General features: G+C 43.8%; 1 long non-coding RNA gene across 1 annotated transcript in view; it reads right to left on the reverse strand.

Moving 5' to 3' along the window:
* LOC141117752 (uncharacterized) overlaps positions 1 to 15,196 on the reverse strand; it is a 29,865-nt gene extending 14,669 nt beyond the window's left edge. The window contains exon 1 of the long non-coding RNA XR_012237207.1: positions 15,062 to 15,196. This is a non-coding gene — a long non-coding RNA (uncharacterized lncRNA). The remainder of the gene's footprint in view (positions 1 to 15,061) is intronic.
* Between the last annotated feature and the right edge of the window lie 1,365 nt (positions 15,197 to 16,561).

Consider the following 16,561-nt stretch of genomic DNA (forward strand, 5'->3'; position numbering starts at 1 on the left):
GCCAGGCACTGTGTTTGGTATGAATCTTGAGGGGGGAACTCCACGCCAAATTTTAAATAAAAAAACGGCATGGGTTCCCCTCCAGGGGCATTCCAGGCCCTTAGGTCTGGTATGGATATTAAGAGGAACCCCCTACACTGAAAAAACGGCGTGGGGGTCCCCCCAAAATCCATACCAGACCCTTATCCGAGCACGCAGCCTGGCCGGTCAGAAAAGGGAGTGGGGACGAGCGAGCGCCCCCCCCCCCTCCTGAGCCATACCGCAGCTATTCCGCTTCGGCTATTTCCACTGGATCCTACTGCGTAGGCGCAGCGCCTGCACAATAGAGGGGGAAACTTATCCGCCGAGCGGAACTTTCTTGGCAGAACACCGGCTGGAGAGAGCGTCGTGTCAACATCTCTGGAAGAGAAGAGCGGAGAAGACGATCCAGAAGTCCGGACCACCGCTGGCAAAAGAGCAGCAGAAGATAGCGGTGGAGCCGGCAGAAGATGTGGACACCGGGAGAAGACGCCAGAGAGACCCCCGAAGTCGGAAGAAGACCCCCGAAGTCGGAAGAGGACCCCCGAAGTCGGAAGAAAGACCCCGGAGCTGCCTAATAAATTACTTTAAAAACCTGTGTACTGTGTTTTTTATTGACACTTTTTTCCCTAGGTGAATGGGTAGGGGTACGATGTACCCCATACTCACATAGGGTGGGGGGCCGGGATCTGGGGGCCCCCTTAATAAAGGGGGCTCCCGGATTCAGATAAGCGCCCCGCCCGCAGACCCCGACAACCAATGGCCAGGGTTATCGGGAAGAGGCCCTTGTCCTCATCAACATGGGGACAAGGTGCTTTGGGGTGGGGGGGCCCGCAGGGCGCCCCCTCCCCCAAAGCACCCACCCCCATGTTAAGGGCATGCGGCCTGGTACGGCTCAGGAGGGGGGGCGCTCGCTCGTCCCCACTCCCTTTCCTGACCGGCCAGGCTGCGTGCTCGGATAAGGGTCTGGTATGGATTTGGGGGGGACCCCATGTCGTTTTTTCGGAGTAGGGGGTTCCCCTTAAAATCCATACCAGACCGAAGGGCTTGGTATTCCCCAGAGGGGAATTCCCTCTCGCGCCCGCCGCAGTAGGAAAATGTGTTTTTCCTATTGCAGCTAGCGCGAGATGTACAGTACCCTGCAGCCGAGAACCAGCGCGATCCGATCATGCTGGAAACATTCTCGCGGCCGCGTACTGTAGTTTGTACAAAAGTCCGATGGCTTTGTGTACACACAGTCGGACTTTGCTCCATCGGACTTTTGTTGCCGGAAAGTTTGTCCGTTCGCACAGCCAACAAAAGTCCGATGAAAACTGAAAAAGTTTGTCCGATGGAGCGTACACACAGTCAGATGTTACTCCAAAACAGCTAATTTGTATATTTTTTGTCAAAAAGTCCGATCGTGTGTACGGCCCTTAAAAATGGTTTGCTATGACTACCTATTGTTTTTCTCATGTCCATCACTTTACTACCTCCCAATCCTTGCTGTTGTAGTCAGATTTGCAGGAGCACCACAACGGTCCTCAGATGGATTACCAAAGATATCTACAGATTGAACAATGGATCCCCTGTCCTACCCAGAATTCGAAATTCCTCTATAGCAGCCATTCTCAACCAGGGTTCCATGGAGCCCTAGGATTCTTCCAGAGGTTGCTTGGGGGTTCCTTGACTTGTGGCTGATTACCTCCCATATGAAGATGTCTGCATAGTTTTATGTCCAAACCCACTTGTCAGAATCAAATACATGATAACAATCATATTTTTAGCTGTCTGCAAGGGTGGCATTCTGAACACCAATGTAAAGGGAGTATTCTTCATTGTAAGGGACATTATTTCTATTGACCCCCTAATAGATTAATTTTAGCTGGGGTTCCTCAAGATCTGAAAAATATTTCAGGGGTTCCTCTTGGGTAAGAAGGTTGAGAAAGGCTGCTCTATACTAAATCGGTTACTGAACATTTTTGGCCTTATTATGATGGGGTCCCCCAAACTAATCTCAACTCTATACTCAGCTCTAAAGAGTTGTTCTTTACAGTCCCCCCATGCACATGTTAGGAACTGGTCTTGAACAGCAAAATGCTACTTTAACATGAATTTTAGGGAAGTAGCTTATAATGTTCTCTTCAGCTAGTTCTGGGTACAGGCTCAGATCGCAAAAGTAGTTCTGTCTTTCAGTGACATGTGCTTCTGGGGATGTGGCCATCAGAGGCGGCTCTCTAATTAGGCAAATTAGGCGATTGCCTTAGGCCTCGCACTCATAGGGGCCCCGCGATCACCTAATTTGCCTGACCCGTGTGTGTGTGAGTGGCAGGGAATATCTCCCGGTCAGTGTTCCCAAGCTAGTGGGATGAGCGAACACTACAGCACTGCTATATGACCAGCGCCGCACCAACCTGAAGTCTCCTCTCTCTGCCTCCCTCGGCACTCTCCAGTGCCCCCTCTCTCAGTGTCCTCGAGGCTCCAGCGCTGCCTGAGGACAGATTATAGAGGTGGAGCTGTCGGCCGCTGCTGAACCCAGGAGGGATGGATGCAAGCACGGACATGCAGGAGTTCGTTTTGTCAGGTGTAGAGGGAGGTGAGCTGGCAGCTTTATGGGAGCACTTGCGACTTGTATGCAGGGACTTGAGATTGGTGAGGGGATGGTGAGAGCAGAGTCTGCAGCACAATAGGAGGCCAGTCCTGGTGCTGTGCTGCTAACTTCAGTTGCTCTATGCATGCCACTGCAAAGTGGTCTCTGCAGTGCTGGAGCAATAAATTAGGGCTCATTCACACCATATACCACTTTTATACCATCTGCAACCCTCTCATGTCATACTACCCCAATACTTCCCACCGCCATACACTTCGCACTCCTCTCATATACATACTACCCCACATATACACTCCGCACTCCTCTCATGTACATACTACCCCCCACATACACTCCACACTCCTCTCATGTACATACAACCCACCACATACACTCCGCACTGCTCTCATATACATACTACCCACCTATATACACTCCACACTCCTCTCATGTACATACTACCCCCACATACACTCCACACTGCTCTCATGTACATACTACCCACCTATATACACTCCGTACTGATCTCATATACATACTACCCCCCACATACACTCCACACTGCTCTCATGTACATACTACCCACCTATATACACTCCGTACTGATCTCATATACATACTACCCCCCACATACACTCCACACTGCTCTCATGTACATACTACCCACCTATATACACTCCGTACTGATCTCATATACATACTACCCCCCACATACACTCTGCACTCCTCTCATGTACATACTACCCACCTATATACACTCCGTACTGCTCTTATATACATACTACCCCCCACATACACTCTGCACTCCTCTCATGTACATACTACCCACCTATATACACTCCGTACTGCTCTCATATACATACTACCCCCCACATACACTCTGCACTCCTCTCATGTACATACTACCCACCTATATACACTCCGTACTGCTCTCATATACATACTACCCCCCACATACACTCCACACTCCTCTCATATACATACAACCCCCTACATACACTCCGCACTCCTCTCATATACATACTACCCCCCACATACACTCCACAGTCCTCTCATATACATACTACCCCCCACATACACTCCGCACTCCTCTCATGTACATACTACCCCCCACATACACTCCGCACTCCTCTCATGTACATACTACCCCCACATACACTCCGCACTCCTCTCATGTACATACTACCCCCCACATACACTCCACACTGCTCTCATGTACATACTACCCACCTATATACATTCCGTACTGCTCTCATATACATACTACCCCCCACATACACTCCACACTCCTCTCATGTACATACTACCCACCTATATACACTCCGTACTGCTCTCATATACATACTACCCCCCCCCCCACATGCACTCCACACTGCTCTCATATACATACTACCCCCCCACATACATTCCACACTCCTCTCATGTACATACTACCCCCCCACATACAGTCCACACTTCTCTCATGTACATACTACCCCCCACATACAGTCCACACTCCTCTCATGTACATACTACCCCCCACATACACTCCACACTGCTCTCATATACATACTACCCCCCACATACACTCCGCACTATTCTCATATACATACTACCCCCCACATACACTCCACACTGCTCTCATATACATACTACCCCCCACATACACTCCACACTGCTCTCATATACATACTACCCCCCACATACACTCCGCACTGCTCTCATATACATACTACCCCCCACATACACGCCGCACTGCTCTTATATACATACTACCCCCCACATACACTCCGCACTGCTCTCATATACATACTACCCCCCACATACACTCCGCACTGCTCTCACATACATACTACCCCCCACATACACGCCGCACTGCTCTTATATACATACTACCCCCCACATACACTCCGCACTGCTCTCATATACATACTACCCCCCACATACACTCCACACTGCTCTCATATACATACTACCCCCCACATACACTCTGCACCCCTCTCATGTACATACTACCCCCCACATACACGCCGCACTGCTCTTATATACATACTACCCCCCACATACACTCCGCACTGCTCTCATATACATACTACCCCCCACATACACTCCACACTCCTCTCATGTACATACTACCCCCCCACATACACTCCACACTCCTCTCATGTACATACTACCCCCCACATACACTCTGCACCCCTCTCATGTACATACTACCCCCCACATACACTCTGCACCCCTCTCATGTACATACTACCCGCTGTCATACCCTCCATTTTCCTCTGCTACACATGTTTACCACCATTGTAAAGTACCATCATAATAGCATCATTGACAAAGTAATGCACTGGGGCCCCTACTAGGAAGATGGTGACCTGTGGCATACACAGCGCACTGCAGAAAACAGTGAGTGTGGCTAAATTATGCTACATATTAGGCATGGCTTTTTGGTCTGATTAGAAATTTAAGTCTGATTATATTTTTTTTTTTTTAAAGTTTTTTTAAAAACAAAAATTACGTTTTTTGATGAGTTTTTTGGTTTCTTTGGTGAGGTATTAGGGGTCTAAACAGACCCCTGAAGTATCACTTTTGACACAGAGAAAGGGACCGAGGACACATATTCCCCAGTCCCTTTCCCTGTAGCCTCAGCTGCACTGCAAATGAATGAACAGGAGACAGAGGCTCCTGTTAATTCATAAACCGAAGCAGAGAAAACAGTTTACTATGCTTCAGTTATGAATGAACACAGTGAGTGATCAGTACCGATCACTCACTGTGTTCATTTAGAAAAGGAAGGGGCTGGTAAATGACATATTTATCAACCTCTTTTCCTGAAGATCCCCCAGTCTGCGGGAGAGAAGAGGAGGGAAGCCGACAGCGCTGTGGGGGGGGGGGGGGGCACACATTTATTATTTTTTCGCTTTAACTATTTTTCCCATTATGGGCATGAGTGGGGCCTCATGTCTAAGTTTTGCCTAAGGCCTCCCAAAGCCTAGAGCCGCCTCTGGTGGCCATTAAGATGATATGCTCCACACATGGTGGTCTTGTCTAAAATGTGTACCCTTTTGGTCTTATCCAAACTATGTTTCATGTCACTATTCAGAAATACACTAGAATAGCTCTTCTACTTCTCCCTATCCTAGGCTTCCATGTCACTATACAGAAAAACCCTAGAATAGCTCCTCTACATTTCCCTATGCCAAGCCTCCATGTCACTATCTAGAAAGACCCTAGAATAACTTTTCTACATCTCCCTATTCTACGCCTCAATGTCACTATCCAGAAAGACCCTGGAAAAGCTCTACTACATTTCACTATGCCAGGCCTCCATGTTACTATCAAGAAATACCCTAGAATAGCTCTTCTACATCTCCCTATCCTTGGCCTCTATGTCATTATCCAGAAAGACCCTAGAATAGCTCCTCTACATCACTGTATCCTAGGCCTCCATGTCGCTATCCAAAAAGACCCTAGAATAGCTCTTCTACATCTCCCTATCCTAGGCCTCACCAATCCGCTGCATATGCTTGCCACCTTCCTGTTTTATAGTGGCTAAACAGACTTTTGCCAGAAGTTGAAACCTACGATGGCCTTGCAAATAATTAAAACATGTGCATGTGCTTCATGTGAAGTAGAAACTTTCTAGTATGCTCATAGCCTGCTACCAACATTTTTCGAAGTTTGGAAATATGGCTCAAATATGCATTTCTATGTTGAATCCATCTATCCTTGGTTGCCTATAATTGTTTGTTTAGGGGTTATTTGTCTCTTGTTCCGAGAACTTTGGGGGCTATTAGATATTTTTCTTCCTCTTCTTCCTCTTTTTCTTCTTCTTCCTCTTTCTCACTATGTTTCTATATGCATTTCTACGCTCAAATATGGATGTCTATGTTGTATCTATCTATTCTCAGTTGCCTATAACTGTTTGTTTGATTTTTTTTGTCTCTTCTTTCGAGAACTTTGGCGGCTGCTATATATATTTACTCCTCTTCTTCCTCTTTCTTACTGTTTGTTTGATTTTTTTTGTCTCTTCTTTCGAGAACTTTGGGAGCTGCTATATATATTTACTCCTCTTCTTCCTCTTTCTTACTATGTTTCTAAAATTACCCCTCTCCCTGCCCCCATTGCCACTGTAAGCTCCAACTATCTACATTTAGAATGGCATATAGGTCAGGAAATGCGGGTCACCTCTTGGGTGTACCAAAGGTTTTGCACTGTTTTTACCTACCCACACTATTTTCCCATAACCCTGGATACCCCACTTTTCCATATACTGCTCTGTATGTTCCTGACAACTTGGTACAGCCCTTGTATAAATGATACTGTTGATCTGTATTCCCTTAAAATTTCATATCAAATATTGAAACAGAATATGTTTTATTATATCTGTCTGATAAGTGCAAAAAAAAATACGTTCACAATTAATTTTGAGAATAATCTTGTCTAATAACTGTCTGTGCTCTCTACTTGTGCTTCACTCTTATCCATTACATTGTTCCCAGCTCTCTCTGAGGACTACAGAACATTTCCCCTTGTGTTATACAAGGAGGAGATGATGGAAAAGTGTACATCACCACTGGTAAAAATGTGGGGCTCCTACGACCTATGGTTGCAGAGATACAGGGCTCCTTGCGCAACCTGGTAGAAGCTACATACAGAGCAGCCAGTTTAAATACAAGCTGGCACACTCTGTTTGCAGCAGACTGAGAGGATGAGCTCACAGTGCCTCTCCTCACTTCTTGTCAGAGGCACTGAGCTCAATGGACAGCTTGGAGTCTTGGACCAATGGTAGAGTCCAGTTGGCCCAAGCTGTCCAATAAAAATGCTGCAGTGGAGGCACATCTCTCACTGCAGTGTCATAGAAGGGGGCTTGTGTCTAAAAAGCAAATGCTCCCTTTCAGCCCAGCCCTCTTAACTACAAGGAAAAAAAACATGGGTCTATGGGTATAAGATTTACTCACAATCCCATGTTCTTCTCACACAGTTAAGAGGGAGAATGAGAATCTGCAGCTGTTGAAAAGGTACAAGCTAAATCATATATTATTATGCTATATGTTATAATAAGATAATACTTTATTATTTATATATTTACTGTGAAATTACTCGTTTGAAGTTATAACAGGTACAGATTTTGAAAATATAGTAAATTATATAGTAAAAACAATATATAATAATTATTTGTATATTACTTATGGTAATTAACCCCTTGCCACCCAGGCCAATTCTGACACTTACTCCTTAATGTTATAATCATCATTTTTTTTTTGCTAGAAAATTTACGCAGACCCCCAAACATAATTTATTTATATATATATATATATATATATATATATATATATATATATATATATATATATATATATATACACAGGGCTTTTTGAGTTCCACCACCTCTGGCTCAGAGCCTTTGGTGCCTGCTCACCACAATCACTTGTAAATACAGAAGTCTGTTTTTTGTGTTTACAAGTGACAGCTTTGCACTCTGTGTGTAACCCCCATGAACTCTGCACTCTGTACGTAATGCAATCCTGATATTTAATGCCCCTTTAAGACCCTCCTACTGTTTGTGAAATATGACCACACCCTCTATTTGATGTTATTTGGAGGGTGTGTGTGGGGGGAGAGGTTTTGGGGGGTCGTGGTTGAGTTCCAGCACCTATTGTTTGAGAAAAAAGCCCTATATATATATATATATATATATATATATATATATATATATATATATATATATATAATGTTTGGGGGGTCTGCGTACATTTTCTAGCCAAAAAATGATGATTATTACATGTAGGAGAGAAGTGTCAGAATTGGCCTGAGTGGCAAGGGGTTATAAATTGTTTCATATATACAGATATATATATATATATATATATATATATATATATATATATATATATATATATATATAACAAAAAAACACAGAGATAACCCAACTTTTTTGTATAATGTGAAAGATGATGTTACGCCAAGTAAATAGATACCCAACATTTCCCACTTTAAAATTGCGCACACTGGTGGAATGGCACCAAACTTCAGTACTTAACCACTTCAGCCCCGGAAGGATTTACCCCCTTCCTGACCAGAGCACTTTTTCCAATTTGGCACTGCGTCGCTTTAACTGCTAATTGCGCGGTCATGCAATGCTGTACCCAAACGAAATTTGCGTCCTTTTCTTCCCACAAATAGAGCTTTCTTTTGATGGTATTTGATCACCTCTGCCGCTTTTATTTTTTGCGCTATACACGGAAAAAGACCGAAAATTTTGAAAAAAAATGATATTTTCTACTTTTTGTTCTAAAAAAAATCCAATAAACTCAATTTTAGTCATACATTTAGGCCAAAATGTATTTGGCCACATGTCTTTGGTAAAAAAAATGTCAATAAGTGTATATTTATTGGTTTGCGCAAAAGTTATAGCGCCTACAAACTAGGGTACATTTTCTGGAATTTACACAGCCTTTAATTTATGACTGCCTATGTCGTTTCTTGAGGTGCTAAAATGGCAGGGCAGTACAAAACCCCCACAAATGACCCCATTTTGGAAAGTAGACACCCCAAGGAAATTGCTGAGAGGCATGTTGAGCCCATTGAATATTCATTTTTTTTTGTCCCAAGTGATTGAATAATGACAAAAAAAAAAAAAATTACAAAAAGTTGTCACTAAATGATATATTGCTCACACAGGCCATGGGCATATGTGGAATTGCACCCCAAAATACATTTAGCTGCTTCTCCTGAGTATGGGGATACCACATGTGTGGGACTTTTTGGGAGCCTAGCCGCATACGGGGCCCCGAAAACCAATCACTGCCTTCAGGATTTCTAAGGGCGTACATTTTTGATTTTACTCCTCACTACCTATCACAGTTTTGAAGGCCATAAAATGCCCAGATGGCACAAACCCCCCCCCAAATTACCCCATTTTGGAAAGTAGACACCCCAAGCTATTTGCTGAGAGGCATGTTGAGTCCATGGAATATTTTATATTTTGACACAAGTTGTGGGAAAGTGACAATTTATTTATTTATTTATTTTTTTTTTTGCACAAAGTTGTCACTAAATGATATATTGCTCACACAGGTCATGGGCATATGTGGAATTGCACCCCAAAATACATTTAGCTGCTTCTCCTGAGTATGGGGATACCACATGTGTGGGACTTTTTAGGAGCCTAGCCGCGTACGGGACCCCGAAAACCAATCACCGCCTTCAGGATTTCTAAGGGTGTACATTTTTGATTTCACTCTTCACTGCCTATCACAGTTTCGGAGGTCATGGAATGCCCAGGTGGCACAAACCCCCCCCAAATGACCCCATTTTGGAAAGTAGACACCCCAAGCTATTTGCTGAGAGGCATGGTGAGTATTTTGCAGCTCTCATTTGTTTTTGAAAATGAAGAAAGACAAAAAAAAAAATTTTTTTTTTCTTTTTTTAATTTTCACAACTTTGTGACAAAAAGTGAGGTCTGCAAAATACTCACTATACCGCTCAGCAAATAGCTTTGGGTGTCTACTTTCCAAAATGGGGTCATTTGGGGGGGTTTTGTGCCACCTGGGCATTCCATGGCCTCCGAGACTGTGATAGGCAGTGAAGAGTGAAATCAAAAATTTACGCCCTTAGAAAGCCTGAAGGCGGTGCTTGGTTTTCGGGGTCCCATACGCGGCTAGGCTCCCAAAAAGTCTCACACATGTGGTATCCCCATACTCAGGAGAAGCAACAGAATGTATTTTGGGGTGTAATTTCACATATTCCCATGGCATGTTTGAGCAATATATCATTTAGTGACAACTTTGTGCAAAAAAAAAAAAAAAATTTGTCTCTTTCCCGCAACTTGTGTCACAATATAAAATATTCCATGGACTCGACTTGCCTCTCAGCAAATAGCTTGGGGTGTCTACTTTCCAAAATGGGGTCATTTGGGGGGGTTTTGAACTGTCCTGGCATTTTATGCACAACATTTAGAAGCTTATGTCACACATCACCCACTCTTCTAACCACTTGAAGACAAAGCCCTTTCTGACACTTTTTGATTACATGAAAAAATTATTTTTTTTTGCAAGAAAATTACTTTGAACCCCCACACATTATATATTTTAAAGCAAATGCCAGATTAAAATGGTGGGTGTTTCATTTTTTTTTTCACACAGTATTTGCGCAGCGATTTTTCAAACGCATTTTTTGGGGAAAAAACACACCTTTTTACATTTTAATGCACTAAAACACACTATATTGCCCAAATGTTTGATGAAATAAAAAAGATGATCTTAGGCCGAGTACATGGATACCAAACATGACATGCTTTACAATTGCGCACAAATGTGCAGTGGCAACAAAATAAATACATTTTTAAAAGCCTTTAAAAGCCTTTACAGGTTACCACTTTAGATTTACAGAGGAGGTCTACTGCTAAAATTACTGCCCTCGATCTGACCGTCGCGGTAATACCTCACATGCATGGTGCAATTGCTGTTTACATTTGACGCCAGACCGACGCTTGCGTTCGCCTTAGCGCGAGAGCAGGGGGGACAGGGGTGCTTTTTTTTTTTTTTTTTTTTTTTTTTTTTTCTTTATTATTTTTTTGCTTTTTTATCTTATTTTAAAACTGTTCCTTTCATTTTTTTTTTTTTTAATAATTTTTATTGTTATCTCAGGGAATGTAAATATCCCCTATGATAGCAATAGTTAGTGACAGGTACTCTTTTTTGAAAAAATTGGGGTCTATTAGACCCTAGATTTCTCCTCTGCCCTCAAAGCATCTGACCACACCAAGATCGGTGTGATAAAATGCTTCCCCAATTTCCCAATGGCGCTATTTACATCCGGCGAAATCTAAGTCATAAAATGCTCGTAGCTTCCGGTTTCTTAGGCCATAGAGATGTTTGGAGCCACTCTGGTCTCTGATCAGCTCTATGGTCAGCTGGCTGAATCACCGGCTGCATTCTCAGGTTCCCTGTTGAGACAGGAGAGCCAGAGAAAAACACGGAAGACGGTGGGGGGGGGCATTCTCTCCCACTGCTTGTAAAAGCAGTCTAGAGGCTAATTAGCTGCTAGAATTGCTTTTACATGAAAGCCGACCGCTGGCTGAAAAGAATGATACCAAGATGATACCTAAACCTGCAAGCATCATTCTGGTATAACCACTCAAAGTCGTGAATGGTGTACCTGAAGACAAAAAAATGGTTAACAATAAAGCACAGTAAACGGTAAAGTATAAAAAATTGCATACCTGAAAAGCAAACATGATAAAACATAATAACAATAAAACATTGCAGAATAGAATACAGTAAAAAAGAGCAGAACAATAGAGAGAATAGAGAGAGAACAATAAAACGACAACTATTATTTTTTTTTTATATTTTTGTTTGTGTTTTTTTTTTTTTTTTTACACTTTTTTTGTAACTGTAACTTTTATAACTGTAACCGGTTCCAGGTTCGGGTCTCTCAAAATGCGATGGCATCTTGGGAGACCCTGTGAAAGTGTGTCCTAGTCTGTGCAGTGCTGTACCCTACGCTAATACTCAACTAGTGAATGGTAGCGTTCAAAACATTCACCAATGCAAAGACCAGGATTGACAGGAGGGACAATAATAGCGGGTGTCACGCCTATATCCGCGTTTGCTGCAGACACGTTGGGTAGGGGTACTGGGGAGGACATAAAAATGCCTCTCATGCAGCCGACTGCATTTGGTTGGGGATGTGAATGGGGGAAGTACGGGCGCTGCAGAAGTGGTGGGTTCCCAATTAGGATTGGCGAATGCAGCAGGAAGGGCATTATGGGCACGACGGGCCTGTGTTTGTCTTTTTGGTGGCAGCGGGACACTATTTGTGCTTGCCACCTCACCAGCTTGAACTGCACTTATGGGACTCGCCACGTCACCAAGTGTTACTGCAGTGCTGGTTTGACTACGACCGGGGTGTACTAGGCCGCTGGCGCTTGCCAGTTCACCAAAACGCTACCAAAAAAACTGTTAACGATCGCAGGGATCAGGCCTGACTCTGCGAACGCTGCAGTTATGCGTTTAGTGTTTTGTAAGTGACAGTGATCGATCGATACTGCACTTGGGTGGGCTGGGCTGGGCCGGGCGGAGGGGCAAAACGCAGGTGCTAGCAGGTATCTGGGCTGATCCCACTAACACTGCGTTTTTGGGAACCCTAAACTGCTGGGGACGCCAGTATAGATCTGATCGGATCAGATCAGATATTGATCAGTTCAGATACTATACCACTAAGGGAGGTGTACGATGCGTGGGTGTTAGCGCTACTGGCACTAACCTGACGCTGCCTGGGGCTGGTGCTTGCCAGTTCACCAAAACGCTACCAAAAAAACTGTTAGCGATCGCAGGGATCAGGCCTGACTCTACGAACGCTGCAGTTATGCGTTTAGTGTTTTGTAAGTGACAGTGATCGATCGATACTGCACTTGGGTGGGCTGGGCTGGGCCGGGCGGAGGGGCAAAACGCTGGTGCTAGCAAGTATCTGGGCTGATCCCGCTAACACTGCGTTTTTGGGAACCCTAAACTGCTGGGGACGCTAGTATAGATCTGAACGCATCAGATATTGATCCGATCAGATACTATACCACTAAGGGAGGCGTATGCTGCGTGCGTGGGTGTTAGCGGTACTGGCGCTAATCTGACGCTGCCTGGGGCAACGCATATCATCGCCGGGCGATCAGGGGGCTAAACCTTTATTCGGTAATAAACGGCGGGTGCCCTGACACTATAAAAAATAAACGAACTAACCAGCGTCACCCGTAACACTTATACGGTGATCAGTGGTGAAAGGGTTAACTAGGGGGCAATCAAGGGGTTAAAACATTTATTAGATAGTATATGGGGGTCCCTGTCGCTATAAAACGCTGACGGCGAACCTAAATATTTACGTCCCTAACTAGCGTCACCAGCGACACTAATACAGCGATCAGAAAAATGATCGCTTAGCGACACTGGTGACGGGGGGTGATCAAGGGGTTAAAACTTTATTAGGGGGGGTTAGGGGGGTACCCTAGACCTAAAGGGGCCTAACACTCACTGCCCGAACACTGTAACTGTCACAAACTGACACCAATACAGTAATCAGAAAAAAAAAAAAAAAAACCTGCTTGGTGTCAGTTTGTGACGGGGGGGGGGGTGTGTGATTGGGGGGGGATCGGGGGGCAATCGGGGGGGGATCGGGGTGTTTTGTGTGCCTGGCATGTTCTACTGTGTGTGTGTGTGTTGGTGCACTCACATTACAGTCTTCTCTCCTCGGCCCGGAACGGAAAATACCGAGCCGAGGAGAGATGACATCATTTCCTCTGCCTCTGTGTACAATACAGAGTCAGGGAAATGATCCCATTGGCTGGGAGCGATCGCGAGGGGGGGGCCACGAATGGATGGCCCCCCCCTCACCACCGATCGCCGGGGGAGATTTGCCGACCGCCGCAGGCACCGTACCGTACCTGTAAGTCCTTTTGCCTGCCCGTGCCACTCTGTCGACGTACATCGTCGTGCGGCGGTCGGCGACTGGTTAAAAATCTCCATAGGCGACGCTTTGTATTTGTTTACAGAGGAGGTCTAGTGCTAGAATTATTGCTCTCACTCTAATGATCGCGGCGTATGTAACCTTCGTGTATCTGGCTCTGATACTAGCCAGTGCCTCACCAGCCACTGACCTCACCGCACGTCCCTGCCACAACACTACCTGCCTAGAGTTTGCATGTTCTCCCTGTGCCTATGTGGGTTTCCTCCGGGTACTCCGGTTTCCTCCCACACTCCAAAGACATGTTGGTAGATTAATTGGCTCCTGTTTAACCTGGCGCTGCTATGTGTATGTATTAATATGAGTTAGGGACCTTAGATTGTAAGCTCCTTGCGGGTAGGGACTGATGTGAATGTACAATATATATGTAAAGCATTGTGTAAATTGATGGTGCTATATAAGTACCTGTAATAAATAAATAAATAAAAACCTACACTATGAGGGGTAGATGTCTTGCTTCATCTTCATCTACCGTATACTCCTATAGAGGGTCAAGGTAATTTTGCAGTATTTAGTAATATATCATTAAGTACTTGGTGTATTGCCCTGCTTTCATTTTCCTAGGTTTTAGTAAACCATTGTTTTTTTAGCAAATTCATATAGATAAACCTTTCCAATAGATTTTTTTTTTCATAAGCCGTACTATATAACTACTACCATTATGCGCATACAAGGATTCTCATTAAATCTGCAACCAGTGCACATACCAGAAATGTATTTATTGCTATTTGTATTAATGTAACCTGCAAATCCCACATTTCTGTTTCACCTAAATATTTAAATGTAGACGTTTTTGATCTGCAGGTAATCAGATAATTCAGGTATCCAGAACAAAGCAGTCCATGAATTGTATTATTCTATACACAATGGGGTAATCTGCATGCTTATGTTAAAACAAATCATTAAATTGACTAACTTACTTTTTGGAAAGAAAACCACCGCGAACGTCAATAGAAATGATTATAAATAGCTTACCTTTTATGGAGTAAGAGGTATAAGATAACGTGGTCTGCTCGCTTTTCTTATTGAATATAAGAAATTATGGGGAACCGAAGGATAATGTATAAAATGAGGGTTGGAATAATATAGCAAGATTTATTCATCCATCACAACTTCCTCTTTTCTTTTCCTCAACATTTAAAGTGACCCTCTCACTACAGCTGGCAGCCTGTAAAAAAAGATGCTATATGCTTATTATGACACATTGCTGAACCCCTAAAAACCTGCTCCTCTCACACAGGGTTGCCATTTCCCATTCCTTGTTTTTTATTGACAAAGGTTGAAAAATGTATTGATGAGCACATTTTTTATTGATAACCTCAAATGTCAAGGAAACTTCACTCCCAGGACCAATCCCAGCAGCCAAGAAATGATTACTTAGATCCTTTATCTGAACAACTAGAGCATTAGTTCCTAGATGCTACCATTCACTCACAGCCCTCACAATCATGGAATTAACAGCCTAAATATGCCTATGATTGACAATGTGGCTGGATGTAGGCCTCTGCTGTGACTGCCTCTTTGTTGGATTGGGCTGTCTGTTTGCTGGATGGGGATGTCTCTTTGCTGGATTTGGCTGTCTCTTTGCTATATGGGTATGTCTCTTTGCTGGATGGGGTGTCTGCTGAATATATGGGGATGGTTATGCTGGATTGGGCCGTCTCTTTACTGGATTGGAATGTCTCTTTGTTAAATATTTGGGGATGTATATTTGCTGCATGGAGATGTATCTTTGCTGGATTGGTTTGGGGTGTCTGCTAAATATATGAGGATGGTTATGCTGGATTGGGCCGTCTCTTTACTGGATTGGAATGTCTCTTTGTTAAATATTTGGGGATGTATATTTGCTACATGGAGATGTCTCTTTGCTGGATTGGAATGTTTCTTTGTTGAATCTATGTGGATGTTTCTTTGCTGGATGGGAATGTCTATTTGCTGGATTGGGCTGTCTCTTTGCTATATGGGGATGTCTCTTTGCTGGATTGTGGTTTCTCTTTGCTGAATATATGGGGATGTCTATGTTGGATTAGGCCATCTCATTAATGAGATTGGAATGTCTCTTTGTTAAACATATGGGGATGTATATTTGTTGAATATATGTGGATGTTTCTTTGCTGGATGGGAATGTCTCTTTGTTATATGGGGGTATCTCTTTGCTGGATTGGGCTGTTTCTTTGCTGGGTTGGGATGTCTCTTTGCTGAATATATGAGGCTGTTGGATTCGGTCGGACGGCCGGTGGGCTGGTCCTGGAGAATGTTGGTGGTTAGGCCTGAGGGGCCAGGTTTAAAGCTGTGTAAGAGGCAACAACATTTCTGATAGATATGATGAGCATTGTGGAAATGATCGCCCAACAAAAAGATACAGTAGATATTTTTATTTTTTTTTATTTTTATCGAAATGGACCCCCTGGATCTTTTAAATGTATACTGTTAACTTCAGTGCCCTAGCATGAGCCCACATACTGAAATAAAGAT

The sequence above is a fragment of the Aquarana catesbeiana genome, linkage group LG13, assembly GCF_042186555.1.
Source record: "Aquarana catesbeiana isolate 2022-GZ linkage group LG13, ASM4218655v1, whole genome shotgun sequence".
Taxonomy (NCBI): domain Eukaryota; kingdom Metazoa; phylum Chordata; class Amphibia; order Anura; family Ranidae; genus Aquarana; species Aquarana catesbeiana.